The sequence below is a fragment of the Mesoplodon bidens genome, assembly GCF_964165515.1.
Source record: "Mesoplodon bidens genome assembly, chromosome: 9".
Taxonomy (NCBI): Eukaryota; Metazoa; Chordata; class Mammalia; order Artiodactyla; family Ziphiidae; genus Mesoplodon; species Mesoplodon bidens.
The window spans coordinates 8,068,585-8,093,003 of record NC_138166.1 but is presented as its reverse complement, the minus strand read 5'-3'; the positions used below and the strand labels follow the sequence as shown (position 1 = coordinate 8,093,003).

Sequence of the window (24,419 nt, the reverse complement as noted above, 5' to 3'; positions counted from 1 at the left end):
CATAATTGCAATCCATAATCCTACCAGAGGAACAGTCCCCACAAGTGTATGATTTTTCACACCCGACCTAATTCCAAAATTATCTTAGGTGGCTTACAGACAGCGGTATGCTACAGTCATCATGTACTGGCTTATAAGAAATTTATTGTTAAACTTTTAGGAATCTTGCAAGTCGTTTGTTAAACACAGCCATCATTAAAAATTAAATTATATAAACTTACAATTAAATAAATTATATTAAAAATAAATACTCAAATGCATCACTTTCTAATTATGTTTCACTATTACTGACACTGTTGAGGTTATTTATGTCCATCGTATCTGTGTGGTGAAAATGCTACAGAAAGGTGTCCTACTGCACATCTCCTCCTAAATCCACTTCGAGCAACCTCATGTTGGTATCTTGAAATTGGCCATAGTGGGAGTATTTACACCAGGGAAATGGGCACACACTACAAATCAACTCTTTATTTATTGCTCTATTGATCGTCTAGACTTCATATTGTGATGGAGAGAATGATAACAGTGCAGAGTAAACACGAAAAGTGTGTCATGTCCATAGTAGTTACATTATGAATAGCACAAAAAGTTGAGGAAATATTCTTCCAGTATTTGGAAGCAATTAATGAATTTAGCAAGAAAGTTGCTTACATCATGAGCAATGAGTGGATTTCTGACACATGACATAGATCTTTGTTGTTTCACTTTTGCCTTCCATGTTAAAGTAAATGGAAATATCAACCAACATTCATGTCTAAACTGTTCTTGATTATTGGTTGCAACCATAGGTTAGCTGTGGATAAAGGGTTTGACAAAACTCAACAAAAGCATTCTATGAGAATCAACTGGCTGCAAGGAATTTACAGTAAGAAGCATTGTGTATTTTCCTTTTGTCTACTGTGCATTATATGTCATTTATAGCAGCAGATTTGTCATATACATGTACAATCTTTTCGGAGAACCAGTTGTGGAACATTCACCAGCACACCTCTGCTCTTAGGGATGTACAGATACAATAAGGTAAGATGTGAAGTAGATGAGAAAGAAAAAGGAACAGCAAGGAGAGGGCCCCACTAGAGCTGGAAATGATGCTAATAGACAATTTCATATTACAGAGGGCAGACGTAGGCTATGGTAGGCCACAGATTTGCCTCTAAGCTTCCTAGCACATCGTACATAAAGGAAAATTTGATCGCGTACCAAATCTTCGGTGTTTGGGTCAGAAGTTGTGGCGTTTTTCCTAAGCCAGGTCCAGAAGGAATTTTATCCTGAGGGTGTGTGTAGAGGAACAGTGTATTTTTATAAATATCAATAATGTCCTTAAAGCAAACCCTCATTTAGAGTCACAGGGATGCCTCCGGGGGAGCCCCTCTCTGAAGGCTGAAAAATTCTTGCCAAAGTGTATTTTTTTTTTTAATAAATGTATTTATTTTATTTATTTATTTTTGGCTGTGTTGGGTCTTCATTGCTGTGTGGGGGCTTTCTCTAGTTGTGGCGAGCGGGGGCTATTCATCGTTGCAATGCACCGGCTTCTCATTGCAGTGGCTTCTCTTGTTGCGGAGCACGGGCTCTAGGCTCGTGGGCTTTAGTAGTTGTGGCACACAGGCTCAGTAGTTGTGTCTCGCGGGCTCTAGAGCGCAGGCTCAGTAGCTGTGGCGCACGGGCTTAGTTGCTCCGCGGCATGTGGGATCTTCCTGGACCAGGGCTCGAACCCGTGTCCCCTGCAATGGCAGGCGGGTTCTTAACCACTGAGCCACCAGGGAAGCCCCAAAGTGTATTTCTGTAAGAGACACACATTGAAGTATTTGTGGGTGAAAGAATATGAACTCTGGGACTTGTTTTAAAATTCTCCACAGAACAAAGGAATAAACAAATATCTGTTGAAGTGAATAATCGAAGCAAAAAGAGCAAAATATTGGTAAATATTGGAGCTGGGTGATGGGCAATTGGGAATTCATTAAGCTCTTGTCTACTTTGAGACAAGATTGAATCTGATCCATGTGTATCTTGTCATAACGGCTCCTCCTCCTTCTCCCCAAAACGCCTTATCTCCGCTTCCCCCTCCTTGCTATTCATGTGGTAGAAAAACTGGGTCTTTTGTCCTGCAGAACTTCCCACATTGTGGATTTGGCTGTTGCTTCCTCATGGTGGCAAAAAGTATTACCTTAGCAGAGAAATCCATTAAACTCAGATATTATCCTACGGGAGTGATACACGGGTCAGGAATGTTTTAGTGGAAACGAAAGGGAAGAGAAATGAGCCATCTGATCAGAGGAAAGGAATCACAGTAAACAGGGGCACAGCCCACAGGGAAGGTGAGGGAAAGGGGGTCTGAAAAGGAGAGGAGAGCCCAGAAGAAACACTCTAGATAAGCTTCATTTACTCCTGATTTCTGAGTTCTTTGTCTTCCAGCACCTCCCCTTCCTTACCCTGGCACCTTAACCCTCAGGCAGAGTGGTGGGGGTAGGTGTCAGGGACATCTTCCCCCTTCTGGGTGCACTGTTGAGCTAACACTTAAGCAATTTAAAAAAAAGAAGTATTTCTCTTGAACCACATGCTTTTAAAAAAGGACAAATACATTTAAAATCGAATCAGGTTTGAAGAGGCATCATCTTTATCATCTGCCATCCTTGGGATTCATTTCACATTCAAATAAATAGAAAACTAGTTGCAAAGAGGCACATTACACCCAGATTTACCCAGGTATAATTTACAGGTGGCATTTCATGCCATAACTTAATGGCACTTTATCAACATTGGATTTTCTGGACTCACTGATTAGTTCATGCTATATGGAAAGTGCTTTGCCATAATTTTTCATTAGCTTCACAAGTTATGCCATTTGGAACCATGTAAGGTGGCTAATGTTTCAGTGGTTTTCAAAAACACTTTTCAGTCAAGAAATTCAAGCACCAAGTGCCAGTGACTCAGGAACCATTGGACATCTGAGACATGACCATGACTAAAGATTAGTTGTAACAGTATTTGGATATTTTAGAGTCTTTGAAATATATGAACACTCATTAAACTAATGAAGATGTGCGTCAGCCCTGGGCTCTTCCTGTGGCTCAGCTGCAGCCAGAGGGTGGTGGCTTCCAGTCCAGGCATACTCACTGCCGACCCTGTCCCTCACCTCTCCTATCTGCCAAGGCAAATACTTGTGCTTCCCAGGCATCACAGAAGATGCCCTCACGTACTCTCCAGGAAGAACTGGTGGCAGTCTAAACCTGGGAGATGCTTGACAGCTGAGAAGATTGGTCTTCCTGGAGAATTGCCTGGAGGGTTTGTTTAGGACCTACCAGTGGGTCTTCTCCAGTTTCTAAAAAATGGAATACGACAGGGTGAAATGGAATGGGAGACCACGAGAGCATGTGATAACGATAAGTACTATTTTGTGAAACCTTTGTTTCAATTATTTATATAGGTATATGTGTGTACTGAGACATAATGTGAAATGTATTTTTAAATGTGAGCCAAGTCAAAAGGCCTTGAAGAATGCTGCTCTCGGAATGTATAATTTACCGCTGGAATAAGCCAGACTAGTAAGAAGCTGTTGCCTGGACACATCACAGTGACTCTTGAAGCAGTGCTAGAACATTTCCGTAATAACAAGTTTAAAACAATACAAACCTTTCCTCTCATGTCTTACCTCTCTGAGATAAAGGTGAGCTTAATGAATTCCTCTGCTCAGGTAACAAGAGTTAGCATTTGTTCAGTATTCATTCACTCAACAAACATTTACTGAGACTGTTCAAGTCACTGATAATATAATGGTGGGAGAAAAACAGACAAAAATCCCTGGCTTAGTGAAACTGGTATTCAAGAGTGGAGGCAGCACAGACTATAAGCAAAGGTAAATCAGTAAAACAGAAAATGTTCAGTGGTTGTAAGTGCTAAGGCAAAAAAATAAACAGAAAAAGGTAACGAGGAGCATTTGGGGGCTGTACTTGTTTTCTATTTTTCTGTATAACAAGTTACTACAAACTTGGCACATTAAAACAGCACACATTCAAGACAGTATGGTACTGGCACAAAAACAGAAATATAGATCAATGGAACAGGATAGAAAGCCCAGATAAAAACCCATGCACGTTTGGTCACCTTATCTTTGATAAAGGAGGCAACAATACACAGTGGAGAAAAGACAGCCTCTTCAATAAGTGGTGCTGCGAAAACTGGACAGCTACATGTAAAAAAATGAAATTCGAACACTCCATAACACCATACACAAAAATGAACTCAAAATGGATTAAAGACCTAAATGTAAGGCCAGACACTATAAGACTCTTAGAGGAAAACATAGGCAGAACCCTCTATGACATAAATCACAGCAAGATCCTTTTTGACCCACCTCCTAGAGAAATGGAAATAAAAATGAAAACAAACAAATGGGACCTAATGAAACTTAAAAGCTTTTGCACAGCAAAGGATACCATAAACAAGACAACCCTCAGAATGGGAGAAAATATTTGCAAATGAAGCAACTCACAAAGGATTGATCTCCAAAATTTACAAGCAGCTCATGCAGCTCAATATCAAAAAAACAACCCAATCCAAAAATGGGCAGAAGACCTAAATAGACATTTCTCCAAAGAAGATATACAGGTAGCCAACAAACACATGAAAGAATGCTCAACTTCACGAATCATTAGAGAAATGCAAATCAAAACTACAATGAAGTATCACCTCACACCATCATCAAAAAATCTATAAACAATAAATGCTGGAGAGGGTGTGGAGAAAAGGGAACCCTCTTGCACTGTTGTTGGCAATGAAAATCGATACAGCCACTATGGAGAACAGTATGGAGGTTCCTTAAAAAACTAAAAATGGAACTGCCATGCAGCCCAGTGGTCCCACTGCTGGGCATGTACCCTGAGAAAGCTATAATTCAGAAAGAGTCATGTACCACAGTGTTCATTGCAGCTCTGTTTACAGTAGCTGGGACATGGAGGCAACCTAGGTGTCCATCAACAGATGAATGGATAAAGAAGATGTGGCACATATATACAATGGAATATTACTAAGCTGTAAAAAGAAACGAAATTGAGGTTTTTTTTTGTTTTTGTTTTTGTTTTTTTTAAATTGAGTTATTTGTAGTGAGGTGGATGGACCTAGAGTCTGTCATAACAGAGTGAAGTAAGTCAGAAAGAGAAAAACAAATACCGTATGCTAACACATATATATGGAATCTAAAAAAAAAAATGGTTCTGAAGAACCTAGGGGCAGGACAGGAATAAAGACACAGATGTAGAGAATGGACTTGAGGACACGGGGAGGGGGAGGCGTAAGCTGGGATGAAGTGAGAGAGTGGCATGGACATATATACACTACCAAATGTAAAACAGGTAGCTAGTGGGAAGCAGCTGCATAGCACAGGGAGATCAGCTCGGTGCTTTGTGTCCACCTAGAGGGGTGGGATAGGGAGAGTGGGAGGGAGATACAAGGGGGAGGGGATATGGGGATATATGTATATGTATAGCTGATTCACTTTGTTATACAGTAGAAACTAACACACTATTGTAAAGCAGTCATACTCCAATAAAGATGTTTTTTTAAAAAAACACATTTTTTATCTTACAGTTTCTGTGGGTCCAGGAGTCTGGACATGGCTTAAATGGTCCTCTGCCCAGCGTCGCACAAGACTGCAATCAAAATGCCAGCTGCGCTGAATTCTCATTTGGAGAATTAGCTGTAGAATAATCTTCTTGCAAGCTCATCCAGGTTGTTGGAAGAATTTAATTCCTTATAGTTGTATAACTGGAGTCCCGGTCTTTTTTTTTCTTTTGGCCACACATCGCAGCCTGTGGGATCTTAGTTCCCCAACTAGGGGTCGAACCCATGCCCCCTGCAGTGAAAGTGCTGAGTGCTAACCACCAGACCACCAGGGAATTCTCTGCCCTGGCTTTTTGATGGCTCTCCACTGGAGGCCACTCTGAGATCCTAGAGGCCTCCCAGTTCCATTGGCCCTCTCACAATGTGGCAGCTGACTTCTTCATGTCAGTAAGGAAAAGCTCTTGCTCTGGTCTGCTAAGATGGAGTGTGATATCATGTAATGTAATTATGGAGTGACAGCCCATTGTCTTGCTATATACTGTAACCTACTCAAGGAAGTGACATCCCATTACCTTTGCTCTATTTTATTAGAAGCAAATTATAGGTTCTGCCCTCACCCAAGGGGGGGGTTCGAGGTGTGGCTCCTTAAGGGTCACCTTAGGGTACACCGAGACACAGTGGGGTTGCAGTTTTAGGGTGGCCAGAAAAGGCATCCCTGAGAAGTATCATTTGGGTAAGGACCTGGGGAGGAGAAGAGGAAGAGAGTCATGTGGCTATCTTGGGGAAGAGCATCTTCCCAAGAGGAAAAAGCAAATGCAACTCCCCAAGGAACATGCCTGCCATTTAGAGACAAAATAGCCTGTGTGCTGATAAGAAAGATCAGAGAGGGACAAAAGGATGCTTGCAGGAGAAAAGAGAATTGCTGGAGAATTGTCTATGAATAAGCAAGAGGAATCTAGTGCAGAAGTGAGCAGGTTGATATTTGCTAGTAGCAAAGACAAGAAATTCATGGTAAAAGGCTTGGAGGCAGAGTATATGGGCACATATACAAGTGTAGATGTGGTGATGGGAATTTCTGCTTTCTCACTGAACTAGGAAGCAAGGACATCTGCTGAGAGTGAGGATTAGGAAGGAGGTGTTAGCGATTTGAGGGGGAATAAGAAGGATGACTATTTGAGGAAATAGTCATCCGTGAGAATGGGATGGGAATGGCTCCCTCCCGGGAGTGGACCAGGAAATGTCAGTCTGTTTGCTTGACAGCATACAAGGCCCACCTGACCTTAGTGGTTATGAATTTAAGGAGAGACCAATCAGCATGGTTGGGTGTTTTTCACTGACCACAGTCACTATATGTGGAGCTAGGCAAGATGTATGCAGAGAGCTGGATTGAACCAGGGTTGTAGTTTAGGTAAGTGAATGCACAGAAGAAGAGAGGGGCGAGGTGCAAGGGAGGGGGTATGGTAATTGACCATGGAATTTAAACTAGGTCAGATCCAGCAAGCAGAAAGTCAGTAAGGATACAGTTGGATTGAACAGCACCGTCCATCAACTGGATCTAATTGACACTTATACAATTCTCCATCTCGCAATAGCAGAATACTCATTCTTTTGATGCTCACATGGACGATAGAACACATTCTGGGACATAAAACATACCTTAACAAATCCAAAAGAGACAAAGAACAAGAACATACTTACAAAGTATGTTCTCAGGCCACATGGAATTAAACTAGAAATCAGCAACAGAAAGATAACTGGAAAATCTCAAAATCTTTGGAGATTAAACAACACACTTCTAAATAACATAGGGGTCAAAAATGAAGCCACAAGAGAAAAATTTAAAATATTTTATAGTAAATGAAAATGAAATTACAACATCAAAAATTATGGGATGCAGTAAAAGCAGGGCTTAGAGGGAAATTTATAGCAATGAACGCATATATTAGAAAAGAATGATCGAGTTAGTTGACGGGAGATTTAAGGCTAAACATTTTATGGAGGAGCATGGAGAGGTGCTGAAAGTGATATGAGGTGCAAGAAAGACACTTACCCTCATGGAACAACAGAAGTAGGAGAGAAAACAGCCACCACTTGAGAGCCTGCAGGGAAAGCAGTGTCCCAAGGGGAAGCTAGGTTCCAGTGAGAGCACAAAGTTGCAGGAAAGTTCAGAGAAGAAATTAAGGTTGTGGAGATTTTGCTGATGATTTTCAGAGAGCTCCGTGGAAGGGTTTCAGGGAAGGGGCTCAGAAAAAGGAGTGTCAGAAAGGGGTGGGTAAGAGTTTGAGGGTTAAAGGATGCCCAACCAAAGCAAGGTTAAGGGACAGGATGAGTTGGGGCAAGTTGTCCTGATGCTGCAAGAAGGGAGGTGTAGGGGTCTCCTGGGGACACAGAGTTCTGTTGTCACACTGCATTGAGCTGGCAGTAGGGTGGCTTTACTCTGTGTGATCAAGTCTCTTCTGACTGCTGCCGATGGAGACCTGCAGAGGGCACTGTTTTCCTGAGCAGGGGAAACCATCCATGTCTGAGTCCACCAGAAAGAGTATGGGGATGAGTGGTGGTTAGGGTCTTTGAGGTTCCAAGGAAGAGTGAGTGACATGTGTGGTGTTCCTTTGTCAAAGGAGGTTTATTGTAGGGATACTCAGGGGAGGAAGGAAGACAGGGAGCTAGACCTCAGAGAGAAGGGTGTTGCTGGTTAGAAGACTGTGATACATTTATTAATCATACATATGTTTAGCGGCTATGCTGACAGACTCAACAGTGTTTCAAATAAGCAAGTGTCTTTTGACTCCTAGTTTAGTGTTTAATCCTTTTGTGAAACAGCTGCTCTTGTCTCAGTTTTTACTGTTACCGTTGCTGCTCATTCTCATTTCATGTTTTGTATTCAGATTCTCTGAGAGGATATCCAGTCAACTGCACCATCTAATCTACCCATCCCTCCCTCCCTCCGTCTTTCCATCCCTGCACCCATCAGTACATCCAGTCATTTATTTATTCATTCATTTAGCAAGTATTTATGACACCTGAAACTAATATAATACTATATGTTAGTTATACCTCAAAAAAAAAGCTTCTTTCAAGAAATAAAGACAAAAAAACAAATACTTATGGAGCACTTACTGTGTTTCAGGAACTGTTCTAGGACACCAAAGTGATGAAGGCAGATAAAGATGAAGCTTACATTCTAGTGCATATAAACAAAAAATAAGTGCATGAGAAGTGCTATGGAGACAAATAAAGCAGAGTAAGGTGGAGAAGGAGTATTGAGAGAGAGAGAGGGAGAGATCAGGAAAGAGCTCTGATAAAGTGAGCAAAGGCCTTGAGGGAATTGAGGGAGGAAGCCATGCAGATTAGCAAGAGGAAGAGCATTGTGAGCCAAGGAAAGAGAAAGTGTTTCAGGAAGAACAGGGAGCCAGTGTAGCTGGAGTGAAAGGGAGGAGTGGAAGGAGGTGAAGTCAGGTAGGTGTGTGGAGGGAGGGCGGTGGATGCTGAGCATAAGCGGGGGAGTGACAGCGTCTGACTTGTTTATTTAATTACAGTTGTAGAATTTTATTCAGGTTCATAAGTGATTAATTTTCTTTCTCAAAGTCTAAACAGAAATCCTATTCATATATAGTTTTTTGAAGTACAATTCACATTCAGTAAAATTCATCCTTTTTAGGATCTGCAGGGACGCCACCCCTGCAGAGAACAAAATTCATGGATGCTCCAGTCCCTTAGTATATAACCTATGCAAATCCTCATATACTTTAAACCATCTCTAGATATCTTATAGTACCTAATACAATGAAGTGCTATGTAAATAGTTGTAAATGTATTGTAAATGCTATGTAAGTAGTTGCTGGGACGCTGCAAATTCAAGTTTTGTTTTCTGGAACTTTCTCAGTCCCCCCACCGTCGCCCACCGAATCCGAGGTTGGTTGAATTCACGGATGTGGAACCTGAGGAAAAGGACAGCCGACCACGTAGTTCTGTGAGTTTTGATGAACACATGGAGTCGTGTGACTGTCACCACAGTCAAGATACAGACCAGTTTTACCACTCGAAGAGTTCACTTGGGCCCCTTTGTGATCAGCACCTCCCCTATCCACAGCCTCTGGCCACCACTGTCCTCTTTTCTGGCCTTTTAGTTTTCTGTCTTCAGAGTTATGTCTATAGAGCATCATACAAATGAAACTATACACTGTGTAGCCTTTTGAGCCTGGATCCCTCCACCTGGCATAGCGTATTTGACATTCATCTGTGTTACCATGTGTGACGGTAGTTTGTTTGGTATTTTTTTGGCCACACTGCACAGCATGCAGGATCTTAGTTTCCCAACCAGGGATCAAACCTGTGCCCCCTGCAGTGGAAGCGCAGAGTCCTAACCACTGGACGGACGGCCCAGGGAATTCCCTGGTCTTCTTTATTGCTGAGTAGTGGTTCAGTGTGTGCATGTTTCCAGTTTTAGATGAATAAGAAATAGAGTCACTATAAAAATTCACGTACAGGTTTTTGTGTGAACATAGGTTTGCATTTCACTTGGCTAGGTACCTCAGAGCAGGATTGCAGGGTCATGTGGCAAGCGTATTTTACCTGTAGAAAAAATTGCCAAACTGTTTTCCAAAGTGGTTCCATCGTTTTGCATTCCCACTATCAACGCATGTCACTTTTAAAATTTTGGTTATTTTAGTAGGTGTGTAGTGATATCTCCTTGTGGTTGTAATTAGAATTTCCCTAGTGACTAATAATGTTGGGCATCTTTTTTAATGTAATTATTCACCTTCTGTATATCTTCTTTGATGAACTGTCTTTATAAATATTTCATGCCTTTTATAAATTGATTCTTTTATTACTGAATTTTCAGAATTTAAAAAAATATATATTTAGGATACAACTCCTTTATCAAATTTTTGTTTTGCAGATATTTTCTACCAGTCTGTGACTCTCTTTTTTCCCATTTTTTTTTAACAGTGTCTTTTGAATAGCAGACATTTTCGATTTTGACTTGAGTCCAATTGTCAAATTTTTAGGTTTCACATTTTGGTCTGTGATCCATTGTGAGTTAAATTCTATACACAGTGTGAGGCATGCATCAAGGTACATTTATATATATCCGTTGAAAAGACTGTTCTGTCTCCTGTGAATTGCCATGGAGGCTTGTGTCTGGATGTGTTTATGGGCCCCTTCCTGTTGCATTGACCTGTGTCTGTCATTTGCCAGCACCTCACAGTCTTGATTACTGTAGCTCCGAGCTCCTCCCCTGGGGTCAGTTCTGTCTGTGCCCCCTCCCCCCACCCCAGGGTATCTGGCAACGTAGGGGGACATTTTGATTGTCATAATTGGTGGGTGGACGTCAGGGGTGTTACTAGACATCCTATAACGAATGCACAGGACAACCTCCCACAACAAAGAATTATCCAGTCCCAAATGTTAATCATGTGGAGTTGAGGTGCTCTGTGTAGCTTTACAGTAAGTCTTGGAATGAGATAGTGTGACCCAAACAGAAGCAGTTTTGGAAGAGTGGGAAGAATATTATGAACGTACGAGGTTGCTGTGAGGATAAAGCTAGACAGTATATGTAAAAGTGCTGGGCACACAGCTTATGGTAATTAAATGCTAATTTCCTCATTATTTGTTACTGCTCCTGACCTTGACCAAGTTTTCTCCTCTTTGCAGTCCCTTTAGTGTGACTTCTGCTCTTGTCCAGGGCCTACATATTCGATTTTTGAGACTCTCACCATGACAAGTGCTCTGTTAATAGAGCCCTGCTTGTTTCTCCTTTGCACACACATGTCGCGCACGGCCTGGGGTAGGGCCTGGTATTTGCCGTCAAAGCAGTGTTTCTTTGCCCTTTGGCCTCCTGCTCACTAAGGAGGTGTGCATGGTAAAGATGCTTAAGATCTCCTCCCAGCAAATTTCAAGTATATAATACAGTATTATTTACTATAGTCACCAATGCAGCTTCCTTTGTGAAGGTGGTTCATTCTGCTGCTAAATGGTCTGATGTATTGGACAAGAAGGTGAAAGCCTCAGGCTTTCGTGTTCTGTGATGGCCCTTCTGGGCCAGGTTGCCAAAGATTAATGACCTTGCTGATGACTTTTTCTTGTCTTATGCTTATCCTGTGCTACATGGCCACCCTGTGTGGGCCCCTTGGCCAGGATGGACCTCAGAGCATTTGCCACACCTCCTCCAATCTGCAAATTTCCCCATGTGTGGCATTCATTTAATTATTCTGTCGTTCATTTAAATGTGCCAGTTATGGTGACATGTTCAAGGGTTATAGTAAGGAAGAAGATAGAAATGATTCCTGCCCTCAGAGTTTACATTTTGACTGGACCAGAGGCATTAAGTAGCTTAATAAATACTCAATAAAGGTTTGTAAAATAAATTAGTTCTCCCATATTGTTTATATAATGTGAATTAATTTACATTTTGTCTATGCTACTTTCATGCTAGAACGACAGCTGAGTGATTGCATCAGACACAGAATGGCCAGCATAGCTCAAAATATTTATTATCTGACACTTGACAGAAGAAGTTTGCTGATCCCTGGTTGGATGCCTCAGATTTGTTCAGAAGATAAGGTCATTCAGGGATGCCCTCTGTGTGAAGGGTGAGGAGGGAAGCAGCACTGATGGAAACCACATGTGGTCACAGCCCCTCATGGATATGATGGTTCATGGGAACATCTACTTGTCCAGTACATTGATCCATTTAGCCCCAGGCTGGACCACCTTCACAGTGGAAGCTGCTTGGTGACTATAGTTAATAATATAGAATCGTATACCTGAAATTTGCTGGAAGTAGATCTGAAGCATTCTCACCCCCCCCCACACACACACACACGTCAACAGTGTGAGGTGATGGATGTGTTCATTAACTCGAATCATTTCACAATGTGTATGTATATCAAATCATCATGTTTTACACTTTAAGTATATAGTTTTATTTGTTGGTTATTTCTCAATAAATCTGGAAAAAATCCACAAAAATACCTCAAAAGAAGCTGGAAAAATTCCCATGTCACCTTATCCTAAAACTGTTTCTAGGAGAGAGGAGGAAATATTCTTTCTTCTCATGGAAAAAAATACAAAAAAATACTCTGAGTCAGAAATGTCTGTTTGTCCACCAAAATCTGTCCTCCCAATTTCATAGTGTGGAGTGGGAGCTGCCAGACAGCTGTCCAGTCAGGAACTGCATCTCCCAGAGTCCTTTGTGTCAAGTGTGCCCGTGTGATTAGTTCTGACCAGTGGAATGGGAATGGCAGTGACCTGCCATTTGTAGGCTGGGACTTCAATGGAATGCTCACTGAAGCCCTCTTTCCCCTTTGGCTATCTGGATATAGAGGGCTCTGAGGTTCTAGGGCAGGACCTCTCAAACTTCGGTGTGTGTCGGTGTCACCCATATCTGGAGATCTTCTTAAAACACCGGGCTGGTACAGTAGGTCCAGGGCAGGGTCTGCGATCTTGCATTTCTAACAAGCTTCCAGGGGATAGCGGTGCTGTTTGTGCTCAGACCCTCTTTCAGAAGCAAGCAAGGCTCTAGGGGATGGTGGAGCCATAGAATGAAAGGAACATGTCTCTGAATCACTAAATAAGGAAACTCTCCTTCTTCAACCAGCAACTCCTGGTCTGTTACCTGAGTGAGAAGCCTTTGGAGGTGGGAGTGGATTTATTTGTTGCAGCAGCCAGTCTTCTGGGAGTGGTTCAGACTATTCACTGCTTCTGTTTGAAAGTGTCTTGGCAGAATAATTTAGGACAAAATCATTGCTGGCTGCCCCACCCCTTGAATGTGGGTGCCTGTTCCAGATAACTCCTTCGTTTTTTAAGATATCTATACCTAACTATATTTTAAGACCTACCAAGTCCTTACACCATTAGCTCCTTGATAATAGCAATGGTTAAGAAAAAAAAAATCTGAGTTTTGTATTTGTTGACTTTGATTAAAAACAGAGAGTGAAAATATGTTTGGGGACGGGTTGTGAATGATCTGCTTCATCTGGCAGGAAGGTTAGTGGAGAGCAGACCACGAGGGTCTTTGATCCTGAGAGGTCAATGTAAGGAGTTCAGGTGGAGCCCCTTAAGCAAGGGGCCAGCGGGTGAGTATCAGGGCCCTGGTACAGGCTGCAGGGCTGAGGTTGGCTGGAGGAGTTGAGCCCAAAGTGCGGTCACTCAAAGGCTGCTTGACACGAGTGACAGGAGCCTGGGCAGGGAGTCAGATGGGATACAGGTGTCTTTGTGTGTGTGTGTGTGTGGTATTGGGAAGAGTTGCGGTTGGAGCAGAGAGGCAGAGGAGTCTGGAAAAGTCCAAGGCCAAAACCCGCAGGGGCCTTTTGCCTGCTTCCAGCAAACATTTACAGTGGGGAGGCCAAGTTCATCTGAGGGACCCTGACCAGCTGGACCCGGTGTGCTAGAACTCAGCTAAGGATGCCAGTGGAAAGTCTCTCCCTGGGTTCTGAGCAAGGAAGGCTGGAACAAGAAGGCTTGCCCTGTCTCTGTTGCTCTCTGGTCCTGACCTTACCTTCATGAAATAAGAGCCAGAGCTGGGTCTTCTCAAGGCCTGCTGGCTTTGGGACAGAGCTGGGCCTGAGCAAGAACAGGAGAAAGTCAAGGGGAAATAGTTACTGGGTTTATTTTGGATAAAGCACCTGGTTGAGCTGCAGAAGCTAGCCTTCATTCCAAGTGGTGTTCAAAGAAAAACATCAAGCCCTTCTTTCAGAATTTTGTAAAAATAGCAGCAAACTTGAGAAAAATTGCGAACTGTCTACTCTGACTAGTCAGGGCCACTTACCATGTTGAAAGCCATTTTTATTCAAGGGAAACTGTATTGGATTTAGACATAAGGCCGTTTTTTAAAAAAATTACCCAACCTTCAGCAAGTATTTCACTGAGTGCCTATTATATATCAGGCACCATGAGGGTTAATTGTAGGAACACAAGATGAATCTTCAATCCACATCTTGATGATGGAGAAAAGAGCAGAGAATCTGTAAGAGTTGTGAGCCTGTTTACTGATGAGATACCTGCCCAGGAAAGCTCTTCGAAGAGTTGAAACACACCAGCAGGGCTTCCTGAGTCCTCCCGGAAAGGCTGGTGGCTGCCTGAGACAGGAGCTGGGAGAGGCCGAGCTCAGTGTCGGCAGCCTGTGAGGGCTGCAGCCTCCAGCAGAGGATGGAGAAGAAAGGAGAGAGGCAGGGAGTAGGGAGCACAAAGGTGGTCTCCCCTCTAGCCCCGTGTTCTGTATGGGAGCCCACATCACATCAGGTCGTCCTGCCAATGAACACCCACCCGTGGCCTCCTGCTGACTGTGGCATGGAGGCCCAAGTCCTGGCCAAGGCCGGTTAGGCTCTGTGAGATCTTGACCCCGCAGCTCTCCAGCCTCCTGCAGGCAAGCTCTCAAAATCCTCTGCCCTCAGGTGACCGGCTGCTGTCGGGCCTCAGATTTGCCAGCTTGGCCCATCTGAACCATCCCGGTTTGCCCGGGACTGAGGGGTTTGTTGGGATGCCCACTCACAGTTTTAAAGCCAGGACCATCCTAGGCAAACTGGGGAAGGTGTGCGGTCTCTGTGGGGTGGGTAGTGCCTGTCTAGTTTAAGATTATAGTCTCAGCCCTCTGCACACTGCCTGGCACATGGCTGACACCTGATAAATATCTGTTGAGTGAGAATTCCAGAGCAACCACTGCAGATGTTTATATATCCCTCCGTTAATAGGAACAGCAATTTAAAAATGTATATGTGTCACATATTTACCCTGTGCTCAAGTCAGAGTCCCTGACTAGTTCTTGGCACCGTGACAGGTGCTCACGTCTCCTTCTCTCTCGCCTGGAGGATGTCAGTACCTGCCAGAGTGTCTCCCACCTCCACTGTACCTGGACGGGACTGCCAGGGCTTCCTCCCAGAGCCCAGGGCTGAGTTCATCTTTTCTTTGCTCAGAAACCTCTAATGACTCTCAACTGCTCCCTAACAGCATTTGTGATCTGCTTGACCCTACCTGTGTTTATCCTATTCCCTCTCTCTCTCTCTCTGTCTCTCTGTCACAGTATCAGTCAAAATAAACAATTCACTGTTTCTCTAACCTACTTCCAAGTTTCTTAACTCTGACTTCCCTCATGCTGTTCTATCCCTTACACCTCCTCTACCTCTTGAAATTCTACCCATCCTTCAAAACCCAACTGAAATGCCCCTTATCCAGGATGACTTCTAACTGCCTCCAGCCATTTCTGCATCCTACAGAGTCCAGCATCACCACGTCATGCTTGCTGCTTTCCATCTTGATCTCCTAACTTGAGAACAGGGGCAGTGTTCTGTTCACCTGTAATGTTTTATAGATACTAGGTACTCGACACTGTTTAAAAACGTTTATTAAGCTGAGTTAAGTAGGTTTGCCTGAGTGACTGCTCCTTTTGGTTCACATAGCCCCTAAAATAATCTTATAAAACTCTAGGTCTGATTTCATTTTTAAGTTGACATCCACATTCTTATCACAAATTTAAATATTGCAAAGGATGTATTTTCTCTTTTATATATGCTTTAAGTATATTTTATTTAAACCTTATAGTCGTAGATTTAACTCATTCAACTTAATGGAAAATAACTGCCATATAATCTAACTGGCAAAGCCAGTCTTTGTGGTCAAGCCAGACAAATAGCCAAACCACACATTCAATCAGAAAAAGTCTGACTTTATTTTAAAATTCAGGTAAACGTGGGTGCTAATTCTTAGATAGATAGGAACCCTACCAGGGCTCTTGGATTGAAGGAAGGCATTGCCTACATCAGTTCTTACTGATGCTCTCTAGTTTGCTCTCCTGAATTGTCCCTCAGGAGGGCTGCATTCTCCAGTTGTCACTTTGTTTAATGCCCGAGAGGTTTTACACTTCAGGTTGATGAACCAGAGTAAAATTTAGGTTAGGTGATAGGTCCGCCTTTCTTCCATAATGCGAAGGGTCCTTGTGTAGGGCAACTGGGAATGGGCAATTGGCAGTCCACAGGTTTGAAATGCATAAAGATGGAAGTTGAAGTTCTGGAAATAGATTCCATTTAAGCCATCCGTGCCTGTGTGTCTCCTAGAAAGACTCTGTGCCCCAGGAAGGTGTGTTCCTCAGTGTGAAGGCAGTTGACCTAGGAAGAAATCATAGCGGAGGTTGCATTTCCTTTCACATGGATACACCTTGTTAGGGTTTTAGAAAATTTACCTTCCACTCAATGACACAAGGTCACTTTGTTGCTTCACAAGATTCCCAGGTTCTTCCAGGTGAAATCACTCTCCAAGAGGCAGTTTCATCGGAAGAAAAGATCACATAAAACTCTCAGAACCTTTTAGAACAGATACGGCTCTCATTTGTGGTTGCCAGTTACCCTCGCCAGGGTCGTGGGACAGACTTCAACTTTTCTGGAGTGCCTGATCACTGGGCTGCCTGGGTGACATGCCGCCAAATGCCCAGGAAGAGGTCAGTATAATTCTAGGTTGTTGCTCCATTGTTTATACCCACATGTTTACAGACTACAGCTGCTATTACCACCAATAATCATAATCATCTCTACACATTTAATTGGTGCCCTAAATAAACTAGACATGATGCAGAATCACGCACTGTCATTAGACATAGTGCTCTTAGTAGTTTAAGACTTGGAAAGCACTCTGGTGATTTTATAGGCATCGTGTCTGGCACTATGGTTAGCTGAAAAAGAAATCTCTATGAAATCCAAATTCTTCAGCAATTAGGTCACTCGATTTTGCTGAGTTTGGCCTAAAAAATAGTATCAGTAGGGCAGGGGCAGATTCATCTTTGGGGACCCCCAAGCTTGGGGGGAGACTCAATATGAAAGAAAATGTAAAATTTCAAGTAAGCTTTAGGGCTTATGCAAGCTTCAGTTTCTTCAGCTTCACAGCAAACCCACCTCTACTGCAGGAACATCAATCAGGTTTCTGGTCGAGTGCCTGACGCTTGGAGTACACATTTGAAGCTCTTCTAGGCATGTACAGACCTCAGGAGCCACACACTTCACAGTTTCTGGGGGTGTGTCTGATCCACTGCTTGGAAGGTGAATCAGATCGTGATGAAAGCGAGGGATTCTCTGCTGAAAGCCTGGCTGTTGTTCCAAGACAGAGGCTGCAAATTGGTGGGCTGTGGGCCAGACTCTGTCTGCAGATGGCTTGCTGTGGAAGTGTCTTGTCTTCCTGTTCAGTGTTTCTTAAAAATGTGAATTAAACTGGTCAGACTTTTTTAAAAAAAACATAAAATTTCATATAAAAAGCTGATTTCTTTTTTTTTTCTTGTTTTTTTTCCTCACTTGGGAAACTGAAAGTTCCATAGTGGACTTGGACTTGACAAAATGACAGCTTCAGAGGAGGGATGTGCTTGTTGCTCCGCCCAGTCTCCACCTGGCTCTCTTCACTTTTTATTTTCCGGCCTAACCTTGGAAACATGTGAGTCATGCATGGTGAGACGCTTGTCCTTCCAGGCCAGGCTCCTCACCTGCCTGGCCCTAGTGCTGCTCGGCCCCTACCCTAGTCTCTTTGGTCTCTGACTTGTGGTCGTTTTGATGCCCTGATGACTTTTATTTTCTTTTAGAATAGTAATCAGATGTGCAAAATTAATATTTATACCTCATTTTGTTAACTACATTGTTTTATGTGTCTTTTGCTTTTTCAGCTTGCACTTGGCCATTCTCGGATTAGTTCATAAAGAATGACATATATTTATTGTAAATATCTCAACTTTTGTGCTTGATTTCACACTTTGTATCAGCTTCTTCCCTTTTCTAAGAGTGATACATAGATTTAATTTATTTCTTTTGGAGATTTAATTTTTAAAAAATTATATTGGAGTAAAAAACAGCTTGGGAATTTTAGGTCTCCTGTTGACATCAGTGGGAAGTCTTGACAGGACTAGGGTTGAGAACTGTTTCTTTGGGTTGTAATCTCCTTGATGGCAGGGTTGTCATCATCCTATTGTTCATAGAACTCTCTCTTCTCCCTAGTGTAGCTATTGTAATATGTTGCAAACGGTTTTCTTGGCCATTCATTTTGGACCTTTACACTGCTTTTCACTAAATGTTGGCTTCTGCATAAACTTGGGATTTTGCATGAAAAAATTTCAGAATTAAAAGGAAAAAATGTGATGGAATTTACTGGTAATTGATACCTTAAATCCTTTTTGAAAAAAAGGCTCAGTATCAATCAGTGTAGCAAGCAACAGAAACATACTGCCAATTCATAAATGATGTAGTCAGCTGACAGGAAAATAGCAACTAGATTGTATACAAGAAAACTCTCAGTTTACTTGGGTGAAAAAAGTTAACAGATTTTGCCCTGGCAATTTCACTTTATTTAAAGTCAAGTTTCAAAGAAGTCCTGTTTGGGGCATTAAACTTATCCTTTAAAAATCTGTGAGAACTGCAGTTTTTAAAACTCAAGTCAACTTCCAGTAATTATTTCCTTCAAATTAGCACTGCCGACAAAAAAGTTTTGTGCGTGGTCAGGATTGGCTAAGTCTAGAATAAATTTAGTGGAGTAAATGAATTTTAAAAGTAAGCTGGTGCAAAACTTGAATTTGGTTTTTATCTCTGTTAGGAGAAAAGTTTTCTTAAAATGTTGAGCTGCCTTTGATAACAGATTTTAAGTTTCTTTACGTTTTAAGTGATCTGATCTGTATTTACCTTTGAAATCTTTTACTGCCACTTTGGTTAAGTGAATATTGTTCCACAGTGACCTATGATCCTATCTGACAAGTGTTTTAAAGCTTTTTGATTTTTTTTTTTTTTTTTTTAACAAAACTTCCCAAATCAAATCCTAATGAAGTTCCTTTAACCTCTAGCTAACTTTGGAATGCTTCAAAGGGTCCCTGAAACATCCCAAAGACAGATATCAAACTAATTAGGTCCATTTGGCAGGTTAAATTACACGGGAAGTATTGTCAAATGAGTAATAAGTCTTCTTAGGTTATATTAATGGGAAAATGTTATTAATATAGGTGTTCTAGAAATTATATGGAATTCTTGAAAATCTGGTATCTCCTGGTAAAATTATCAGTCATAATTCTAGTTATTAAAGTGTTGTATGTCACAGCAGTAACCAAGTTTGTCAATTGCATTATAATCAGATTTTAAAGGTGCCTTAAATCTTTTGTCATTATAGACAGTTATGGTTTCACTCTGATGCTTTTACAAAAATGCTTCCTCTTCAAGAAGATTTCCAGAAAGGACTTTCTGACAAATACAGGTTTCTGACTTTCAGACCATAACACTGAACTGGGTAAGAAGTTAAAGAATTCTAATGGGAAACCTGATGGCTTCGTAAAACTGTTAACAGTAGGACTGAGTGAACTGGTGGCTATGGCTATAATTTTTATGGTTTCTGTCTGAGAAATAATTGGTTTTAATCTGTGTTTTCCAGATATAAGGAAACCCTTTTCCTCAAGCTAATTGTGATTTATAGCAATTTGGTAAATTATACCTTTGTAAGCAGAACTGAAACATTTATCTTGCCTCTCTATCTGATCCCTCCAGAGATTGGAAACACATAGGTTCCCAGTAGCTTTATCAGATAAATTAGGAAGGACACCTCCTAACAGGTGCAGGAATCTCAAGGTATTTGGGGGACCGTGAAAAAGGAGGAATTCACCTAAATCTGTAAGACAATGTCTGTGACTTTCCTAGCCCTGAGAGGCCTTTTAAAAGTTCGATCTGGGCCTCCCTGGTGGCGCAGTGGTTGAGAGTCCGCCTGCCGATGCAGGGGATACGGGTTCGTGCCCCGGTCTGGGAGGATCCCATATGCCGCGGAGCGGCTGGGCCCGTAAGCCATGGCCGCTGGGCCTGCGCGTCCGGAGCCTGTGCTCCGCAACGGGAGAGGCCACAACAGTGAGAGGCCCGCATACCGCAAAAAGAAAAAAAAAAAAAAAAAAAAAAAAAAGTTCGATCTGAGACTCCTTATAAAAGTTCTAGCAAAGCCATTTTTTTTAAAAAAAGAAAAGCCTATATGATCAATTACATTTATATAAATCATCAGGCCAAGTTTATGGAGACTAGACTTACTTTACAAATTGGTCTTAATTTGGCTATATTTGGTAGAAATAAGGGTAATTTTAGAAAAAGTTATGTTTCAGTGAATATTAAATTCTAGTTTTGTTGAGTTCTGCATTTACTGCCTAAGACTGACTTCTCAGATAGTTCCTTGCTGTTATATTAAATTTAACTGAGTCATTAATAGGACACTCTTAAGTCTGTTTCTTCTGAAGCTTATATCATATGTCTTTGGATGAAGAGCAGATGTCCCAAGACCTGTAACCAGGTCATTATGTGTACTGGAAAAAGACATCTTTTAAAGGGCCATCTCCAACCTAGATGGACAGACCCTTATCAGGTACTCTGCACTAGCTCATGCACAGCAAGACTGAAGGGAACTGACTCTTGGATTAATATTTTCACATAGAAAGGGCCCCTGCACTGGACTGGTCTATAGAGAGGGCTGCTGATGTCAAAATCACCTTAAAACAACACTCAAACAGAGGAGAAACTACACTCATACCAGGATGAGAAGAAGACAACATTGGAAGTAGTCAGCTGCACCTGACTCGTAAGATCATTTATTGTGTTTTCTTGATTTCTTGGACCTTTGTATAAGAATCAAATGTTTTTCTATCATGGGCATGATCCTATGCTTGTTTTAAAATTCAATCCAGTCGTTGGGTTTGTGACCTATGTCTCATACTTCTGGGTTACCTTGGTGGATTTCTCCTGTCCAAGGCTCTGATTGGTTGGCTCTTAGGAAATTTATTCTAAAAGAAAGAAATTATAGTTCTGTTCAGGATACTGTTGATATTACAAGGTGGGGTCCCCTCACCTGGGCAATTAACACCTGCTCTGACCCTGGCCTTAAGTATGAATTTTCTTGTAAAGTTACTCAAGTTCAATCAGAGCAACAGGCAAAATTTCAGCCAAAGAATATAACCTCCCGAAATTGTGGGATGGATTTATGTGGTTAACACTAGGCTATGGTCATTTAAGTTTAAAGGCTCCCTATGTTGGGTACAATCAAACCATACTAAGGATAACCAGACTAGGAACACGAGGAAATTGGGCTGGGCACCTTATGGACAATGCCAGTATATGATTTCCCTTAAAGGCAAGGATTGGTAAGAACAAACTAAGTCAGACAACCTGGGGATATGACTAATGGAAGCTCTCGACTTAAATTCTTACTTATGACCTTACTAATACTGCTAGCTATGTTATTTGTATATTGCCTGTTTTACAAAACTGTTGTTTCCTGCATTATCAAATGTGTGACTGAACCTCTGATAATATGATGACTAGGTGACTTGAAGCAGTTGACCACATATATAGTTCTATATGAGAACAATGATTTTAATAGTGTAACTCTAGATATGGGAAGAAGCAACAAGAGGGAATTTTTATTTCCTGGACTGTAACAGACCATTAAGACAGGTGGTCCAGAGACTTTTGACTACTGTTAATAAGGCCTAGTCCAGTAATAGCACACTGAGTGGCCTATCAATGAAATCCTCGCCTGACTTAGGAATGAGCATTCCTAGCACCATGGGACAAAATGGTCATGAAATGCCTCCCAAACCATGGTTGAATTTATGACCATGAGGGGGCCCTGCCAACTAAAAACTGGCACTTGCCACCTGCCTCTACAAGGATTAGGTCACTAGCCACTGTAGTCACTGACCTTCAACACCCCCTGAATGGAGGCCAGGGTGGAGATCAGGAATGAGCACTCTGTGCTCTGGGAGAACAGGTCTTCAGATAGTTAGTTAGATATTTTCAGGAAAATATTGTATGAGTCCAAATCTTGCATCTCCTCATAGCTAGAAAAGCACTAAAATCATTAATGGGGACATGTGCTCCTCGTGACTAGCAGCAAGCCTCTGTGAAAATGTGTGCCTGACTGCACGTACCCCACCTTTGCTAAAATCTTATATAATACCTCTCCCCCTACCTCTTTGGAGCAGTTTCTCAGAGCTGTCTGAAATGCTGTCTCCTGGGCGATAGTCCTCATTTTGCCCCAAATAAAACTTAACTCACAACTCGCACACTATGCCTTTTTTTTTTTTTTCCAGTCGACAACACACAGCCTATATAGTTGGAAAAAGAAAATATTTTTGGATATATATTTTATTTGACAGTGTTTTAGAATATCATACAGTAAACAAGATTTCTGTAAAAGTTAATTTATCCATAGTGGTGCGTTTCATAAAAATAGTTGCTCACTTACAGTCTTTCTGTGACTATTAATACATGTAATTATATTTATAGAGATACAGCTGTACAGGGTAAATTCACAGCTAACACTACACAGAAATATTATTTGGAATGGGGTTTAGATGATGTGCTGTCTTCACAGGTTATGGATTACAGCTGCATAAAGCAATTACTGCACAAGTAGTAGCTGTGAACTGTGCAAATTAGAGTTTATGCAAAGCGTAATCTCAATTTTTTTATCCTTTTGTAACACATGGAAAATAAAGGTCAGAGGATACAGTACCGGGACGTGCAGCTACACTACAGAAGCATTGTCCAAAACCAGATTCAATAAATTAATGGCAAACTATACTGGATTTGTAGTCCAGGGGAGAAAGAGAGTAATTGAGATTAAACCAAAAGTACTGTAAACTGCTACATGTGTTTGTGCTTTAGTTTATGATGACTAGGTTTCATTTTTGGAAATTGCTTTTACAGGCTGCCAGACTCTTCACTTGAGGCTTTCAACCATATTCTCCTCTTGTCAAACAACTAAACTACACCTATGCTTGATGGAAATTAAACAGCTGGTGCTCAGGATACTACAATTAGAAAGAGAGGGAAAGAGTCAACCCAAGGAAGCTGTTACATGTGACTGCCGGTGATGGGACCTGATCTCCCTGTTTTACTTCTTTGACTTCAGGTGCAGGGAGGTAAGCCTTATTTGCATTTGAACTCCTGTAAAGGGCAGAATATGGGGAAGGATGATGCCTCATTCATTCAGGTCATATTAAAGAGAAACTGCCCTCTGAAACGTTTGCCTTTTAATATGTGCAGCTACAAATAAGAATGCATGGATAATTAACTAACTGAAGGTAAAATTTTACAAAGAAAGATCAAAACAGCAGAAAAGAAAGGCAATCCTTAGAATTCTCCTAGGGTATCAACCATGGACAAGGAAGATAAACGGAAAGATCTAGACAAAAAAGAAAACCAAATGGAAATAAAAGGAGAAATAATAAGAAAGATAAACAGAAAGAAAGACATGCTAAAAAGATCCATGTTCTTTAATGAAAAGAAATGGGTCATACTAATGATTTTTTAATATTAGAGATTCATTGTAATCTGAGAAATATAGGAGAGATACTTTGCCTCTGCTCTATCAATCAAAGTGAAAATGAAGTAATGGAAAGAGGATTTTTAAAAAGACAGCAAAACGAGTGAAATGTAACATTGCTGTCAAAGAAGCTGCTAACTCTGAGATAACAGGAAGGCCTTCTCATAAAGAAACTGCAGCGTTGCCAATCTCAATTTAACAAATTGTGGTCCTTTAGTTATAAAATTGCTATTTTAGATGAAAACCAATTAAGATCTATGAGCTAAACTGCAAAATTTTGACTTACAGCAGACTGTTCCCTAGGATACAATTTTTAAAACCTTTTTTTTTCCTACCACTGAAAATGCACAGAAACGTGATTACAGAAATGGCAGTAAAAATGGCATCACACCAATGAATTCACTAGATTTCTAATTCATCCTGCAGTATGCAGGGGACATTGCTGCTAAAACTGGTGATGGTGCCACAAGTGAGCCATGGAAACATGTCATGGGTGAACAGTTCTGAATGTTTCAAAGAAACCTTTTAACCCCTGTCTAGATATGTCCAGAACAATT

General features: G+C 41.5%; 1 long non-coding RNA gene across 2 annotated transcripts in view; it reads left to right on the top strand.

The window, feature by feature from the left end:
* The window catches only part of LOC308622443, a 41,884-nt gene extending 18,563 nt beyond the window's left edge, over positions 1–23,321 (top strand). The window contains exons 2-7 of one of the 2 annotated variants that reach the window (XR_014016633.1): positions 5,584–5,724; positions 9,440–9,526; positions 17,847–17,967; positions 19,678–19,794; positions 20,971–21,114; positions 23,244–23,321. This is a non-coding gene — a long non-coding RNA (uncharacterized lncRNA). Of the gene's footprint in view, positions 1–5,583; positions 5,725–9,439; positions 9,527–17,502; positions 17,558–17,846; positions 17,968–19,677; positions 19,795–20,970; positions 21,115–23,243 lie in introns of those variants that run through there. The other variant, XR_014016634.1, reaches the window with a different exon arrangement.
* The last annotated feature ends 1,098 nt before the right edge of the window (positions 23,322–24,419 follow it).